Source organism: Pelodiscus sinensis, chromosome 6, assembly GCF_049634645.1.
Source record: "Pelodiscus sinensis isolate JC-2024 chromosome 6, ASM4963464v1, whole genome shotgun sequence".
In the NCBI taxonomy this organism is placed as follows: Eukaryota; Metazoa; Chordata; order Testudines; family Trionychidae; genus Pelodiscus; species Pelodiscus sinensis.
Genome location: NC_134716.1, coordinates 47,918,450 through 47,933,914, shown reverse-complemented (window position 1 = coordinate 47,933,914; position 15,465 = coordinate 47,918,450). Strand labels below are relative to the sequence as shown.

At 40.8% G+C, this 15,465-nt stretch overlaps 1 long non-coding RNA gene across 3 annotated transcripts in view; it reads right to left on the bottom strand.

The window, feature by feature from the left end:
- Positions 1–779: 779 nt before the first annotated feature.
- The window catches only part of LOC112547268 (uncharacterized), a 113,388-nt gene continuing 98,702 nt past the window's right edge, over positions 780–15,465 (bottom strand). Inside the window, exons 3-7 of one of the 3 annotated variants that reach the window (XR_012904734.1) lie at positions 15,422–15,455; positions 10,496–10,614; positions 6,601–6,700; positions 5,613–5,726; positions 780–1,107 (exon numbers count right to left, since the gene is read on the bottom strand). This is a non-coding gene — a long non-coding RNA (uncharacterized LOC112547268). The remainder of the gene's footprint in view (positions 1,108–5,612; positions 5,727–6,600; positions 6,701–10,495; positions 10,615–15,421; positions 15,456–15,465) is intronic. The other 2 variants (XR_012904735.1, XR_003091005.2) reach the window with 2 other exon arrangements.

The following is a 15,465-nucleotide window of genomic DNA, read 5'->3' as shown; positions in this document are numbered from 1 at the left end:
GTACGCGGGTCAGTAAAAGATTAATGCCATGCCTGGTGAAAGCACTGATTAGTTTTAGCAAATCATAGGATCTGCTGTTGATCAAACTAATCAGCACCTTGCCAGCTCTGTCTGGCAAAAGGCAGTGTATAAAGTAAGAATGGGTACGGATTGTTAAAAAAGGAGGACATTCACAGAATCTGCTGAGGAAACCCTGACAAGGGTGGGAAAGTAACGAGATGCTTGAAAGATCTTAATCACTTGGCAAGGGGAGCTTGATGGAGAAATAAGTTCTACAGGATTCTGAGCTGTAGCTGTGTTAGTCTGTTCAGCAAAAACAACAAGGAGTCCAGTGACCCTTTAAAGACTAACAAACTAATGCCCTAATAAATTTGTTAGTCTTTAAAGTACCACTGGACTCCAAGTTGTAAAGGAGAAAGTGGTGACATCAAGGAACACGACTGTGCAGGGAGGTCTTAGAGCATATTGTGGAATGATAGAGTCACAGAACGCTAATGATCCTATGCCTTGGAAAGGGACAGCATGCCACAGTGGTACAAGTGGGTTACTCGGGATTGGAAATAACATTATTCTATAAAATGTTATTAGAATGCAAATGCTGTGAAAAAAATGCAATGCAAGCAGTGCCCTGCGTTCCCTTTTTCTCTTTTTGATGGAATTACAACAGGTCACCACTGAAAGATTTTAATTGCTTTAGTAATGGAAAAGGTGGAGTTAAAACCTTTCCAGATTCAGACTTTCTTCTCAGCTTGAATTTCAAAGAGATGAAGCGACAAAAATGAAATGAACAGTCATTTATATTCATTAGAGAACCTTACAATTAAATTGCATGCATCAGGGAGGACACTTATGGGAGCTTCTGATTATGCACTCGTGCTTCAGCATGGTTTCTCCTTGATGGGGTTACTGTGGTACTAATGGCAGCTCTGGAAGGTCTGATTGTGGTGGCGGTGGCAGTAGAGATGGTAGCTGTCCTGAGCTTGGTAGCTCCAGTGGTTGTGGCTTGCATGGTGGTAGCCATACTGGTGGGCCCAGCTGTAGTGGGCTTAGGGGCTGTACTGGTACCGGTGGATGTGGTAATGGTCCTGCCAGCTACGCAGGTGATGGCTGTTGAAGACATTAAATAAACATTTTAAAAATAGTAAATTTTAAGATGTTAGGATGTACAGCATCAGGCAAACCTTGGCAGAACACTGTCCTACTCATTCTTAGGGTATGTACAAGGGCATCATTTACAACTTGAGGAGATAACTTTCTGAAGAGCACAGGCACTGCTGAAGAGGGGGCTGACCACCCCAAGTACATACTCCTCCAAGATGTTAGGCACGCATTCAGGGTGGCTAGCACTTTCTGCCTTTTGCGCTGCTAAGGTTATACTCTACTTTTGGCATGCCAGCTCAATCAGCACTAGTGCAGGAATGTTTGTGTGATCTTGGAACTACACCCTCAGCCTGAAGTGCATTCACTTAAAGAGTAAACAAATAGGACTGCACAAAGATTACTATGAAATGTATATGGTTTAATAGATTGCATCCTTTCTAGAGATGATTATTATTTAAACTAGCTGATTGAAAATCAGATTTGCTACTATGGAATTCTATTACAGTTTATAGGAGGATTAAAAAAGATAACCAAAGCAAAGCTCTCATTTTTAATTAAATTCTATAGGACTTGTCTATGAGAGATCAATGCTGCTGTAGTTTTATATTGGAATACTCCATTCCAGGAAAGGTAGCAATGCAAACATAAGAGGGAAAATATTACATCATTTAAGAACCCAGGGCCTGATTCTGATCTCATAACAATATATCTTGAGTAATTCAATTGGTGCAATTGCTGTCTTGCTCAATTGCAAATGAGAGCAGAATCAGGATCTAAGACTTCACATGGAGCACTCTAGCTACTTTAATGTAACTGAAAATACAGGCAGTCCCCGGGTTACGCGAGTCCGACTTATGTCGGATCCGTATTTATGAACGGGGCTTTTCTTGCCCCGGAGGACGCGGGCAGCGGGACCGCCCAGACGCGCCGCAGTCCCACCGCCCACGTCCTCCGGGGCGAGAAAAGCTGCTCCACATCTCCCTGGTCTGCTGGGGGGGGGGGGGGGGGGGAGGCCAGCAGACCAGGGAGATACGGAGCAAAGCTGCGGAGGATGCAGGCGGCAGGACCGTGGCGCGTCTCTGTCCCGCCGCCCGCGTCTTCCTGGTCTGCTGGGGGGGAGGGCGCAACTAGTGCGCCCCCCACCCAGCAGACCAGGCTTTTCTCGTGGACGCCTTTAGTAGAGCAGCTGGGGCGCTGCCGGTTGGTCCCGCAGCGCCGCTCCTCGGCGCTACTGGACCAACCCAGCAGCACCCCAGCTGCTCTGCCCCAGGCGTCCTGATTCAGCCGTTGCTGGTCAGTTTTAGCAGCGGCTGAATCAGGACGCCTGGGGCAGAGCAGCTGGGGTGCTGCCGGGTTGGTCCAGTAGCGCCGCTCCTCAGCGCTACTGGACCAACCCAGCAGCACCCCAGCTGCTCTGCCCCAGGCGTCCCCAAGTCAGCCGCTGCTGAAACTGTCCAGCGGCTGACTACAGGAAGCCCGAGGCAGAGTTGCTCTGCCCCGGGCTTCCTGGAATCAGTCGCTGATCAGTTTCAGCAGCAGCTGACTTGGGGACACCTGGGGTAGAGCAGCTGGGGTGCTGCCGGGTTGGTCCCCACAGCTCCGAGGTGCGGCGCTGCGGGGACCTACCCGGCAGCGCCCCAGCTGCTCTGTCCCAGGCGTCCAGATTCAGCTGCTGTTGAAACTGATCAGCGGCTGATTCCAGGAAGCCCGGGGCAGAGAAACTCTGCCTCGGGCTTCCTGTAGTCAGCCGCTGGTCAGTTTCAGCAGCGGCTGAATCTGGACGCCAGTTCCGACTTACGTACAAATTCAACTTAAGAACAAACCTACAGTCCCTATCTTGTACGTAACCCGGGGACTGCCTGTAATCTTAAAAGGGTTCCTGTAAGCATTATTTTAAAACTAGTGAGGGAAAAGATATTGAGGAAGATCAGAAGGGGGCCATGTTGTCTTGTTTTGTTGGGGATCACTAAACAAAAATATATAAATATTTATGATATTTTTTAAATGTTACTTAAAAATGGGATATACTTTGGTAGTAAATGCCATTGTACTGTTGTAATGAGTAATATTGTTTGTCTTGGGTATTCTAAAATTACATATTTAATTCTGATTTAACCAGAGGAAGTAGAGAGGTCCAAAAACAACTTCGAATGCTTCATGATCTCTTTTTCGTTAGAATTTTGAAATAGAAATAAGAGGGCTATATTGAGAATCTACATTAATGCTCTTTTGTGAGAAAAATGCTTCTAGAAGAAACAGAAATTAATATTTTATCATGAAAGTGTTTCAAAACCACCTGATCAAAACAGATCAGGTGAAATCTTGAAAGCTGAAAAGGAATGTTATTGTTCTCAATAATGCTAAAGGGGGCATTTTCAAAAGCACACAAGGGATTTGGCAACACAAGACCCTTAGATCTTAATTAAGACAAACTCCTCAAACCTGTTCACACTTTTAAAAATCTCCACCTAAAATTCTTGAATGATTAAGAAACTGGCAAATATTTGGGTCTCATATGTAGAAGTTAGTGATTATTATAACTGTGATTCCAAGGATAAAAAAATCACACAAATTGCCTGAAATTTGAAGGAAACAAATGCTTTCATGATGCATTTATTTTATATTTCAGAGAAGTAGCCATATTAGTCTGTTCCAGTAAAAACAGCAAGCTGATGTGGTTAGGTCCTGCAATGGTGTCACGAGGGTAGATGTGTGGACAAAGTTGGCAATGGCATCTGTTGGATGGATGGATTCCTAGGGCTCTGTCTAGACTACAGAGTTTTCCAGGGAACTGTCTACTCTTCTGACATTTTTTGCGAGGAAGAAGGGCTCTTCCAAAAGAGGAGGTTTTTCTGAAATGTGGCCCAGTTTACACGGGCCAAATTTCAGAAAAGCCTCTTCCAAAAAAAAGCGTACCTTTTTCCAATAAAAAGCAGCAGTCTAGACGTAGCCTAGATTAGTTTTTCTGTTGTGGGGTGAGAAGTTGGTGAGTATGTGTGTCAGGTTGGGGGATTGTCTAGAAGCGAGGACTGGCCTGCCTCCCAAGGTCTGTGAAAGTGAGGAATTGTTATCTATAATAGGCTGTAGATCCTTGATGATGTGTAGGAGAGGTTTTAACGCGGGGGTGTGTGAGAGAGAGGTTACTTCTAGGTATCCGTCTGGCTTTACCAATCTGTTGCTTCACTTCTCCAGGTGGGAATTGTAGTATTAAAAACAAAGGACCTAACCACATCAGCTTTATCATCAAAGGCTACTTCATGTGCACATCTACTAATTCAATATATGCCAACAATGGCCCCCCTCCACCTCTGCCTTTTATAGTTGTGGACTTCAAAGTTGCAATTCTCAGGCAAAAAAAAAAAAAAATCAAACACAGATTGAAACAAGAAACTGCTGAGCTGGAATTCATATGCAAACTTGACACCCTGAACCAAGGTGTAAATAGACCCATGGAGTGGTTCACACATTACAATCGGTAATTTCCCATTCAAGTACTCTCCCCTTCTCACCACTGTTGGAGATGAGCCACATCCATTCTGATTTAATTGGCATTGTCACACACACCCATCTCTGTATCTTTTTTCCTTCAGAATCTGAAGAAGTAAGTTGTAGCTTACAGAAGCTTATGCCCTAATAAATGTTAGTCTTTAAGGTGCCACTGGATCCCCTGTTTTTATATTAAGGTTCTATTCATTAATGGTTTGTAAAGGGTTACTAGATGGCCAATGAACGTTATAAACAGATTAGAGGTGAGTAGCATATGTTCTGTATGTTTATAAATGCATCAACAGATGTTTTTATAGATGGTTACGACCCATTGTTATAAAAAAAACTATTGGACTCTATTTCTATATACAAAAACTGATTAAATCATCTGTTACATTTTTATTATTAATCTTTACTAAATTACGGATTGATGGAACACTAATACAAAAGAATAACAGTAGTAACTGAGTTACTGATCCTTGAAAGAAAGGAAAAACAGGAATTCTCCCTGAGTTGCTTGGTGCTCAGTAAGAGTAGAAAAGATTCTATCAAGTACATTCAAAAGATTCTATTAAGAGCCTATGTTAGATGCAGGAGAGTGAACAACTGGACATTTTTCTAAAGATGTGTAATAGCTCAAACAAAAGATATGGACTTAATGGAAAAAATCTTGAATGAGGTTTTATAGCCTGTATTATGGAGGAAGTCAGACCATGATGATCTCTTCTGACCCTAAACACTAATATATGAAATATACTCTCTCTAAAACCCATAAATCTTTCAAGAAAAAAAGAATAAATAACCTCTAAACCTTTGAAAGGGAATGCTTGCTCACTGTTGTATTGTCAAAAATGCTGCTATGCTAATCCCCAGTGCCACAGAACTACTGATAAACCAGAGCCATCAGTAGCAGGGACAGAGAAGGAGTGCACCTATACTAATGCTAGCATCATCACAACTATACTGCAAGTGTAGGTGCAGTAAAGGGGCACACCACTAATAGTTAATATAGCACACTCACATACATGTGGGAAGAAGGAAGGTACAACACCAAAGTAATGCAATTCCTATGCTCAGTGCATACATGTAGGCTCCCTCACGCCAGGACGTCACCGTGTTGACTGATTTTAGATACATTGCTAAAAAAGATAAAACAAAATGTGATGAAAAGAATATTTATGAAAGAAAATAAATGACACAAAAATTTATTGCTCATTTTTGTTTCCTGTATCCCTTGAAACATATTTGGTGACCACAGAGCCAGGTCACACTGTGTTATTTTCCAGGACACTGGCTTGTGTGAGGTGACATCAGTTTCCGGCATCAGCTACTATAATGTTCAGTACATATGGCATAAATGTGAAGTGATGCTAAGATTTTATATTCCGTGAAATATGATGTGTTTCATGCAGGGTGTTGATGTTTGTGTACTTCAAAATCAACTGTTTGACAAAACCTTGCCCAGAACTTTTAACTTATTGGAGTCTCCTCTGTCCTGTGCAACACCTTATAAGGTTCTTGAGGCAGGACTTTGTCATGTATAACTCTCCTTCCTTTTTGGTAGTAAATCTTCTCAGTGTATAGTGTATCTACTTTTATAGTGTATCTTGGGGGTATGTCTACATTGAAGCTGGGAGCCAAGGTAGACAAACATGCGCTAGCATGGTGGACAACGTAGCAGGGGCTGCATCACAGACTAGACATTTGAGTACAAGGCTACCAAACCCCTGGATCCAAGCTTGGGTGACTAGCTAGGGTTGCAGCATCCACTCTACTATTTTTGTGGACTAGCTTGATCAGCTCTATTGCATGTCTGTCTACCAGGGTTGAGAGGCATGTTCCCAGATGCAGTGTAGACATATCCTTGGAAAACAATGGTGGCACTTAAAGAGGATGAAGTGCTCTGCTTTCAAAAGTGCGATTGGAAGAAGATATGCAAATTCCTGGGGAATTTGCATATTTTCTTTCGACCATTCCTCATAGTCTAGATGAGCCCAAGCTGTTTAGTCTCACCTCCTCTGGCTGCGTCTCTTCATCTCTCACACATTCTTAGCAACCAGCAGTTGTTGCTATCCTAATTGTGACATCACAGTGAGAGTTCTTCCTGGAGAGGCTTGCAACAGTGAGATAGAAAAGGCAAGTAAGAGCAATTTAAAGCATAGCTAAATGAGCATGCATTACACTTTTATTCATGACATATGCAGCACATATTGTTCCAAAACTACACTGAATTTTTGGCTGATTATGGGCCTGATTTGGAAACACAATTAAAAAATTTGCACCCAGAAATAACTGTAGGTGCAATTCCATTTCAAATCTTTGCCCTTGCATATCACCGGGGCATAGAGATGTTAGAAGAGAATGTTTAGGAAGCAAGTCGAGGACAATAGATTACCATGCCCCATCAGAGCATTGATAAAGTAATCTAGATGTTGAACATTATTCTTGCCCAGCATCATCCATACTAAAGAATTTACACTTTGACAGAAGACTAGCCATTAGTATGTAGAAATCTGACCTATCATCATTTGAACAGACTCTTCCATATGTTAAAAGAGTACAGTACCTTTTTAACCTAACTTTACGCAGTCCAATATAATAAACTACTACCTCTACTGATACCTAGCTCTTAAACAACACTTTCCATCAATAGTGTTCAAAGTGGTTTACAAAAGAGGCCAGCAGCATTATCCCTATTTTACATATAGGGAAACTGAGGTACTGAGTGGTGCAATGAGTTGCCCAAGATCCCAGCAGAGCCTTGATTTGAACCCAGCTCTCGGGCATTCTAGTCCAGGGCTCAGTCTTCTAGACTACACTGCCAAAGAATTTGCTTCATCACCTGTTCTGGGTTGGGGGCTTCTAGGCATCAGTGAAATGATAAAAGCTGCTCAAGAACGGAGTTGTCATTTGAGTAACCAAGGGGTGTCATCAGGGTTCAATACCCCTTCCCCTAGTTTAATTAGTGTTAGAAAGATGCTCACCCTCCAACCACATTTGGTCGCTTCCTTTCCTCTCTCTTTATAAAATAGGAATCCATTCTGGCAGCTGTGCAAGGGTTACCACTGTCCTAAAGCTGCAGGAACTACAATGACCTCTACTTAGGAAAATTGCTCCATGGAGGGGAAGACTAGGAATAGGCTCCTTTTGTAAGTGCTCAAGTGATGAACATGATATAAATACCCAGATAAATGGACAGACTGATGTGAAGTTTCTCTTCCACAGTGACTCCATGTCTGAGGGGATCCTGTTTAAGCTTCTCTGAATCTAAGAGCTATACATCTTGGCTGCGTCTAGACTGGCCTCTTCAATTTCCGCAAGAACACTGACTTCCTACTGTCTGAAATCAATGCTTCTTGCGGAAATGCTATGCTGCTCTCATTCGGGCAAAAGCCCTCTTGCGCAAATGCTTTTGTGCAAGAGGGCCAGTGTAGACAACGCGGTATTGTTTTGCACAAAAAAGCCACGATGGCGAAAATGGCGATCGGGGCATTCTTGCGCAAAACCACGTCTAGATTGGCACAGACGCTTTTCCGCAAAAAGTGCTTTTGCGGAAAAGCATCTGTGCCAATCCAGACGCTCTTTTCCGCAAATGCTTTTAAAGGAAAACTTTTCCATTAAAAGCATTTGCGGAAAATCATGCCAGTCTAGACGTAGTCCTTGATTAACAACGGGTTCTGCATGACGTCACCTAACCCTGCATCACGCAAATGAATAGAGTTTTACCAATGAGTTCAGGGTTGCAGGATCTTGCCCCATCTCAGGATTACTTTGTCTAGAGTTCAATACATTTATCTGACTATATGAGGCATGAGTCTGTCTCAAGTCCATTAATTGGCAAAGTATCATTATTTTATAACTAGTACCTGTTTTCAGGGAAATAAGTAAAATATTGAAGAGGAAGAAGTGGTGCTTGATATCATGATCCTAAATAATATCCCATGGGACTGGAAAATAGGAATTCAGGAATTATTTCACAATTAAGGGGTTTTATCTTTGTAAATAGCAAGGAAAATATTTTACAACTACTCTTTGTCTGTGAAAGCATAGGCCATCAGATCACAAGCTGTATTCCTTTAATGGATTAACTATTGTCTTATGTTTCCCCAATTTCATCTTGTAAATGTCAAATTTCTTCTTATGCATCTGAGGGTCTGATTTTAAAAAGGTATTGTTCTAACGTCTGAGGAGACAAACATGTAACAACATAGAAGGGGAGTGCTATAAGAAATATACGAATAAAAATGGGGCTATTTTATATAGAAAAAAAAGTAAATCTGAGAAGTTTGCCCTGGATTGTGCAAAGACTGAAATAATATTCAGGGGGTAAGTCCAAAAGGAAATTTCCAGCAAAGACAGACACAAATGGTCTAGAATGCATGTGCTAGATGTAAATACAATGTAGGAAACAGAAATTACAGAATACAATGATACGTAAGCATCATGTGCTGAATAATTCTTTATACCCAAATGGAATACATGCATGTCTCACTGAAATCCTAGTTGATAGATTTTGAGACTTGTTGCATAATGATGAGTGTCATTTGTTGATAGAAGCGGAGAAAAGATTAAGCAGAGATTTCCAGGGTCAATCTATTTCCCATCCATTCAGATTTACTATAATATCAAAAGCTTTCTTTGCCAACACAGAGTCAGACACTGACAGTTAAGCTTTAAATATGTTAAGGGATTAGACAAAGTAATATCCTGTTGCTACTGGAGTAACCCCCTTCTTTATTTAGAGTATTTTTGTGCTATCAGTGAAAACTGCAGATATCAAGTATTGCCATTTTTGTATACCCAGCTCTCCCACTGAATGAATGAGTCTAATCAATTTAAAAGGAAATTCTACCACTTACAAGCTTGTTCACGAATAGTTTTTGTTTTTTTTATAGCTAAGCAGCCCAGAAAAGCACATAACTTTTGAAACACAATTTCCAAAGAGATTCATAGGGATCTCATTCACTTTTATTTCATTTAAGTTTGGTACCAAAGGGCTTCTGAAATATATAGATATAAAATTTACACATGCATGTGTGCAGTCAAGTCAGGTAACTGTGTACCCAAGATTCAATTTATGTGCAAATGAGAGGGTGGCACTTCTCATATGTGAAGGAGAATGTTTCAGATGCCCTTTGAAAAATTTAGCAAGCTAGAGAGAGAGAGAGAGAGAGAGAGACTGTTAATTCTGCTTTTGTGATGAATACATGCATTGGTGGAGTTGTAAACAAGTTATATAATGTACATGACGTCACCAAAGTCATTTGAATTGTTGTTGTGTTGGTCCCAGGATATTAGAAACACCAGGTGTGTGAGAGCCAGTAAAAGAGATTACTATATCTACCTTGTGTCTCATTGAAATCCAATAGCTGATGCGGTCAGCTTTTTTGTTTGGTTGTTTTTGTATTCTGAATAACCAAGAGTGGTAGTTGCAGCTACACCATTATTCCCCTACACTGCACCTTTAAGTTTCTAAGGTGTTTGGAGGCACTGTTATTTTCTGACACACAGTTGATATAACATGAAGAGACAAACCTGAGACAAACCATCTCAAAGACCTTTGTGATGTTTTACTGCATGCCCTATTTGAATTTTTATTTTAACTGAACCTAGATGCATGGCCATTGTGTATAGAAAATCATAACAGGTTAAAATAATATTAGGTGATAGAAACACCATCTATAAATCTACTAAGTTTTCACCAGAGTGCTATTATGGGAAATTAATGACTTAATATTTTGCATAGCAAAAATTCAGCTTTTTAAAAAGTGCAAATTAGTGCTGGCAAAAAATATTGGCTCTGTCCTGAGAAATAGCATCCTTGATTCATCACCAGCAGTGTGACAAAGCTTCTACACACACACACACACACACACACACACACACACACACACACACACCTACCTACCTCAGTGGCACTGTGGAGTAAACAGAGCACTTCATTTACCATGACCCATGCTGTTCTTGGCCTTTCTAATAAGACTGCCGGCTCACATAAAGTATTGTGGGGAGTTTATACCATGGGAGCTGGAAAAGAGACCAAAACGCATCTCATATAAATGACCTAAGTTCCATTATATGGAAACAACTTTTAATCCCGACCAGATGGGTTAGATTGTGGCTATGTCTACACTAGAAACCTTACTGCAGCAAGACTGTAAGGATACAGCTGCACAGCTACAAGATCTCTCATGCAGCTGCCTTATGACAACAAGAACTAACTGTCCTGTCAACAGCTGTAGCTATGTCAGTGGGAGAAGCACTGTGCACATTACCCCTTTTGCTGGCAAAACTTATGTAGTTTATGCTTATGCCTCTGTGCTACATACATTTTGCAGACACAAGTGGTAATGTAAGCATGGCCTTAGGCTGACAATCTAAAGACAAAAGGGTCTGAAGCTCATTAGCAATATCTTCACTGAAGATTTATGCTGCAAGGAGGGCTTCTCTCACCGGTGTGGATAAACACACACACCACCACACCAAGTGACATAAAGTCACTAGTTCAGACTCAGCTTCAATTTCCCATTCACTGCATGTTATTTTGTTTTCCAAATGACTTTTCTTCCAAGAGAACAATTGTTATTCTTAACAAATATTACACGTGTAAGTGCAATCAGCTCTCTATACTAAGGCACACATACTTTACAAATTTAGTTCTGAAGCATATCCCGATGGTCCATCGATCATTTCATAGTTTTTATCTACTTTGACTAATTGTTTCAAGGTTCCTTTTGTATTGAGGGATGAATCATACACCACACAGTACAGTGAACACAGATACCTCTTAGGTCTCTACCATTTTTTCCCCCTTCATTGCATTTTAATACTAAATCATTATGGCTAGATACACGGGTTTAAAATTTGATGGCTGCGTGCACATACAATACATTTTGACACTCAGACATATGGAGGTAGTTAATCCCTTTAGGAATTAGAAAATAACCCAGACTCACACCTACTTTTGAGACACATTTCTAACCAGGAATCAATTTGCATCTGTGTTCCCTTTCATTGTTTGCAGTCAGATATATTAAGCTAAAAAGCCTCTCTGGATCAGAGAATACAACTATACCAAAGCCTTGATTCTGATCCCATCTTCTTTTTAAAAAAATAAAGGCGCAAAAACTGGAAAAAAAAACAGTTCTGACATTTGAAATATAAAATATTATATATTTTTTAACATTTTTACTGGTCTTCTCTTTAGCTATAAAGTGTTTCCTGCTAAAACCCCATTTGGTAATCTTTTAGATGGCATGAAAGAGCATAAGTGTGTGTGGAGGGGGGAGGGAGAGGAGAGTCATGACTCACACAGACTCACCTGCTCATTCTTTGTTTTTCATTTCTAGCAAAAGGGAATCAGACAGTAAAAGAAGGGTGTGGGGAGGAACTAAAATAAGGGAAAGTGGTCCCCATATCTGGGCTTAATGTGTCACATCACTCAGCAACTGCACCCACACAGCTACTTCTCCTACCAAAGGTGGGGAGCCTAAGGCCTGGGAGATAGATGCAGCATCCAGCTTTCCTGGATCCGGCCCCTGAGGCTCAGTGTCCCCCAACCCCCGCCACCAGCATTGGGGAGCCCACTCTGGTGCTCCAGAACCTTTTCACCTCCCCATGGGGCTCGAACACACAAAATCTGCGAGCCTGCCCACCCCCCATACCTCCAAGCTCTAGTGTGCGAGGGGAATGTGGGAAGTATCTTTCTCCTTCTCAGTAAGAAGAATGGGCCACATCAGTGTGGAGTTTATTTTTTGTTTGTTTTGCTTCTCACTTGTGCGTAGCTCCCAACTGATTTTGCTGTGCGTCAGCAACGCCCGACCTAAGAAAGGGTCTCCACCTCTGTCCTACACAACTGAGGGCCAGATTTTCAAGACATCACACAAATGTAGGCACTAAGGTTGATCATAAATTACTGTGACCAGGAGCTGAGGAAATTCGGCAACCATCTAATGGCAGCTATAGTGCATAGGTTGGTCAGCTGTTCCCACTGGCCAAGCCCAGGACCCATGCCAACCATACTCTTGAAATCACCATAGCTCTATTCTACCCGAGACAGGCTACATCTAGACTGCAGGCTTCTTTCAGAAGAAACCTTTCCAGAAGAGATCTTCCAAAAAAAAAAAAAATCTTCCGAAAGAGAGCGTCCATACAGCAAAAGTGCATTGAAAAAGCAATCCTAACTAAATGGACACTTTCTCACATTTAAGCTGTTATTACTATGGGCACCAATGCTTTTTCCTCTTTCCTCTTCTTTTGAAAGAACTCCCTCCTCCCCGTCCACATATGCCTTTTTCCAAAATAGCTCTTTCAGAAAAAGGCTTCTGCCTTATCGGAAGGAGTTTTACCAATGCTGGAAAACCCCTCTGTACTTTTGATTTTTTGGAAAGAACGTGATTGCAGTGTGGACGCAAGTGAATTTTTTGGGGAAAAACGGACCTTTTTCTGAAAAAAAACCTCTGTAGAGTAGACATAGCCATAGTGGACAGGCCATGGAAAGGAGTGCAAATGTATGAGGGCAAATTGCTTGTTTGTGAGCGGACTTCCCATGTATTTCAGTGCTGCAATATATTTAAATTAACTCCTATGTGATTGCTATAAGGTTGCTGAAAAATAAATTTAATAGTGACTTATTCTTCTCGACAGCCATCATTGGTGTGCTTTGTTTGCAGATGTTACATTTGTGAAAGCAATTTCAGACTTAATTTAACCTTTACCTAAATAGCATGGAATGAAATATTCTTCTGAAAAACTGAAGTAACTTCTTTTTAATTGCCTCTTTAATCATCAGTACCTTGGTTACAGCAACTCTACTGGAGACAAGCTTCTTTCTCAATTCACAATGATTTATTAAAAATGAGAAAGGTATCACAATATGGATGTTTATGGTTTTTATTGGCACAGGAAAAACATTGTTTTTGTTTTAAAAATATTTAACGTGTACAGAATTTAACAATGAATTAGCAGGTGCAGGAAAGCAGGAACATGACAACATTCGTGGGTTAGGCAAGTGCTGAAGCTTGTGTGAACATAAACTTCGTGCCTCAGCTTCCTCATCTGTAAAATGGGAATGACCACATGGCAATGCTACATCTTTATAATGTACTCTACTCTCTTATCTCACTATATTGCTGCCTGCTCCTTTCATTCCATCACTGTGGGTAATTTCCACCTTAGCTTCTACCACAACCACCTTTTTGTCTTCTTTCACTATGCATGGCTTAGGTAAAGAATGGCCTCCTCAAATCAATTTACATAAGCATTAGTCTCTTCTTAAAATCCATGTTTACTGTGACATTCCCAAAAGCTGTCCAGTGACCATGACTAGACAGGTGGCCTCTCAATGTATCACCAACATCTCTTACTCACTCATCTTATTTAAAAAGAACAAGCAAGCAACAATACAAGATAACTATGAAGCCTTCAGATTGTTTTCCTGTTACTTCACCCCTCCCATCCCCTCTCCCTGCTGTCTAGTCATCTTGTCATATCATGTACCTATTTAGCTGGTAATCTCTATGAACCAGTGTTATGATCATGAGAGATGGGCAGCAGCCTGGGGACTAAGGGGTTAACTGTACCTAGCCAGATATCTGCTTAGCCAATAGAAATACAGATAGGGATTTCAAACTGGGACAAAGGAATTTTTGGTTTTTCCTCCTTTGTCCCAGGGCAGTTTCTCTACAGCTACTGAGTGGGACAGATAAAATGTCTCGCTCCAAGAAAAGACTCTTCACTATCTGTAAGTAGGGTAAAGTTTAGATAAATCCATTAGATTTCATTGTTTTATGGATTGGTAATGGGAATCTGATGTCTGTGCCTTTAAAAATGGGTTTTCCTCTCCTTTGTAACTAAGCTTTTGGCCCACAGGGGTCCCCCCATGAGTATATTAATTGGTGACTTTTCCATCTAGTCATTATGCTTATAACAGGAGTATTGTGGTGATAATAAAAGTTCTCTTTCCTTTCTATTAACTTGGTATTGGTTAATTTGTGCGTCCTAGTTTTACTTTAGGGTTGAGATTTCCCAAGTGATTTCTTCCTTGGTTTTCTAATCATTACTTGGGTGGTGGCAGCGGATTTTTATGCCCAGAAATCTAGGTTTTTAAGATTTTGCGGGGATGTTTTATACCAAAGCCTGGAAAGATAAAGTTTTAGGGTACTTTTGCAGACCCTCACTTCTGCATTTATCGTGACAAAGTGGGGAAAAAGCTTTGACAACCAGGGACTGACATACATTCATATACCACCCAGTACAATCCTGATGCAGACTTTAAGGGATATTCTAACATGAGCAAACAATAGCATTTGATAAGGGTATAAAAAGAACGAAGTTCAGCAAATTCAAACATAAGGAGGCACTCTCTCATCTAAAGTCAATGTTTATATCTCCATTGACATCAAGGAAATTAAGACAATTTAAACCAGCTGAGGATCTGTCTCAAGGTGTCCACAGAGACCTTAACTACTTCCTTGCACATACACTTTATTAGAGAGTCTCTGAATAGATGATCTCAAAATATGCTGCATTTCAGATTATGCAAAGTGGTTCAGTTTCAATTCATTCTGTAGTATTAATTCTAAACCATTGCTGGAGAATAGGCCCACTTGTATAACATATGCAAAACAGACATCCATATGATTGCTATAGATGCTGAATTTCATTTCTGATATATATCAATGTATAATTTTGCATGTTTCAAAGTATTTTTTTAAATCAGCTATTTTACTACTGTACTGTGGTTTTCATGGGGACTAGTGAAAATAAAGGCTTCCCCCCACTATAAAATAAATGATAAAGCATTTTTATTCACATTCACAAGGGTGGTACCTACCCTGGTAAGAAGTGTCAACAAACCTCAGAGTCTTCTGGAACAGA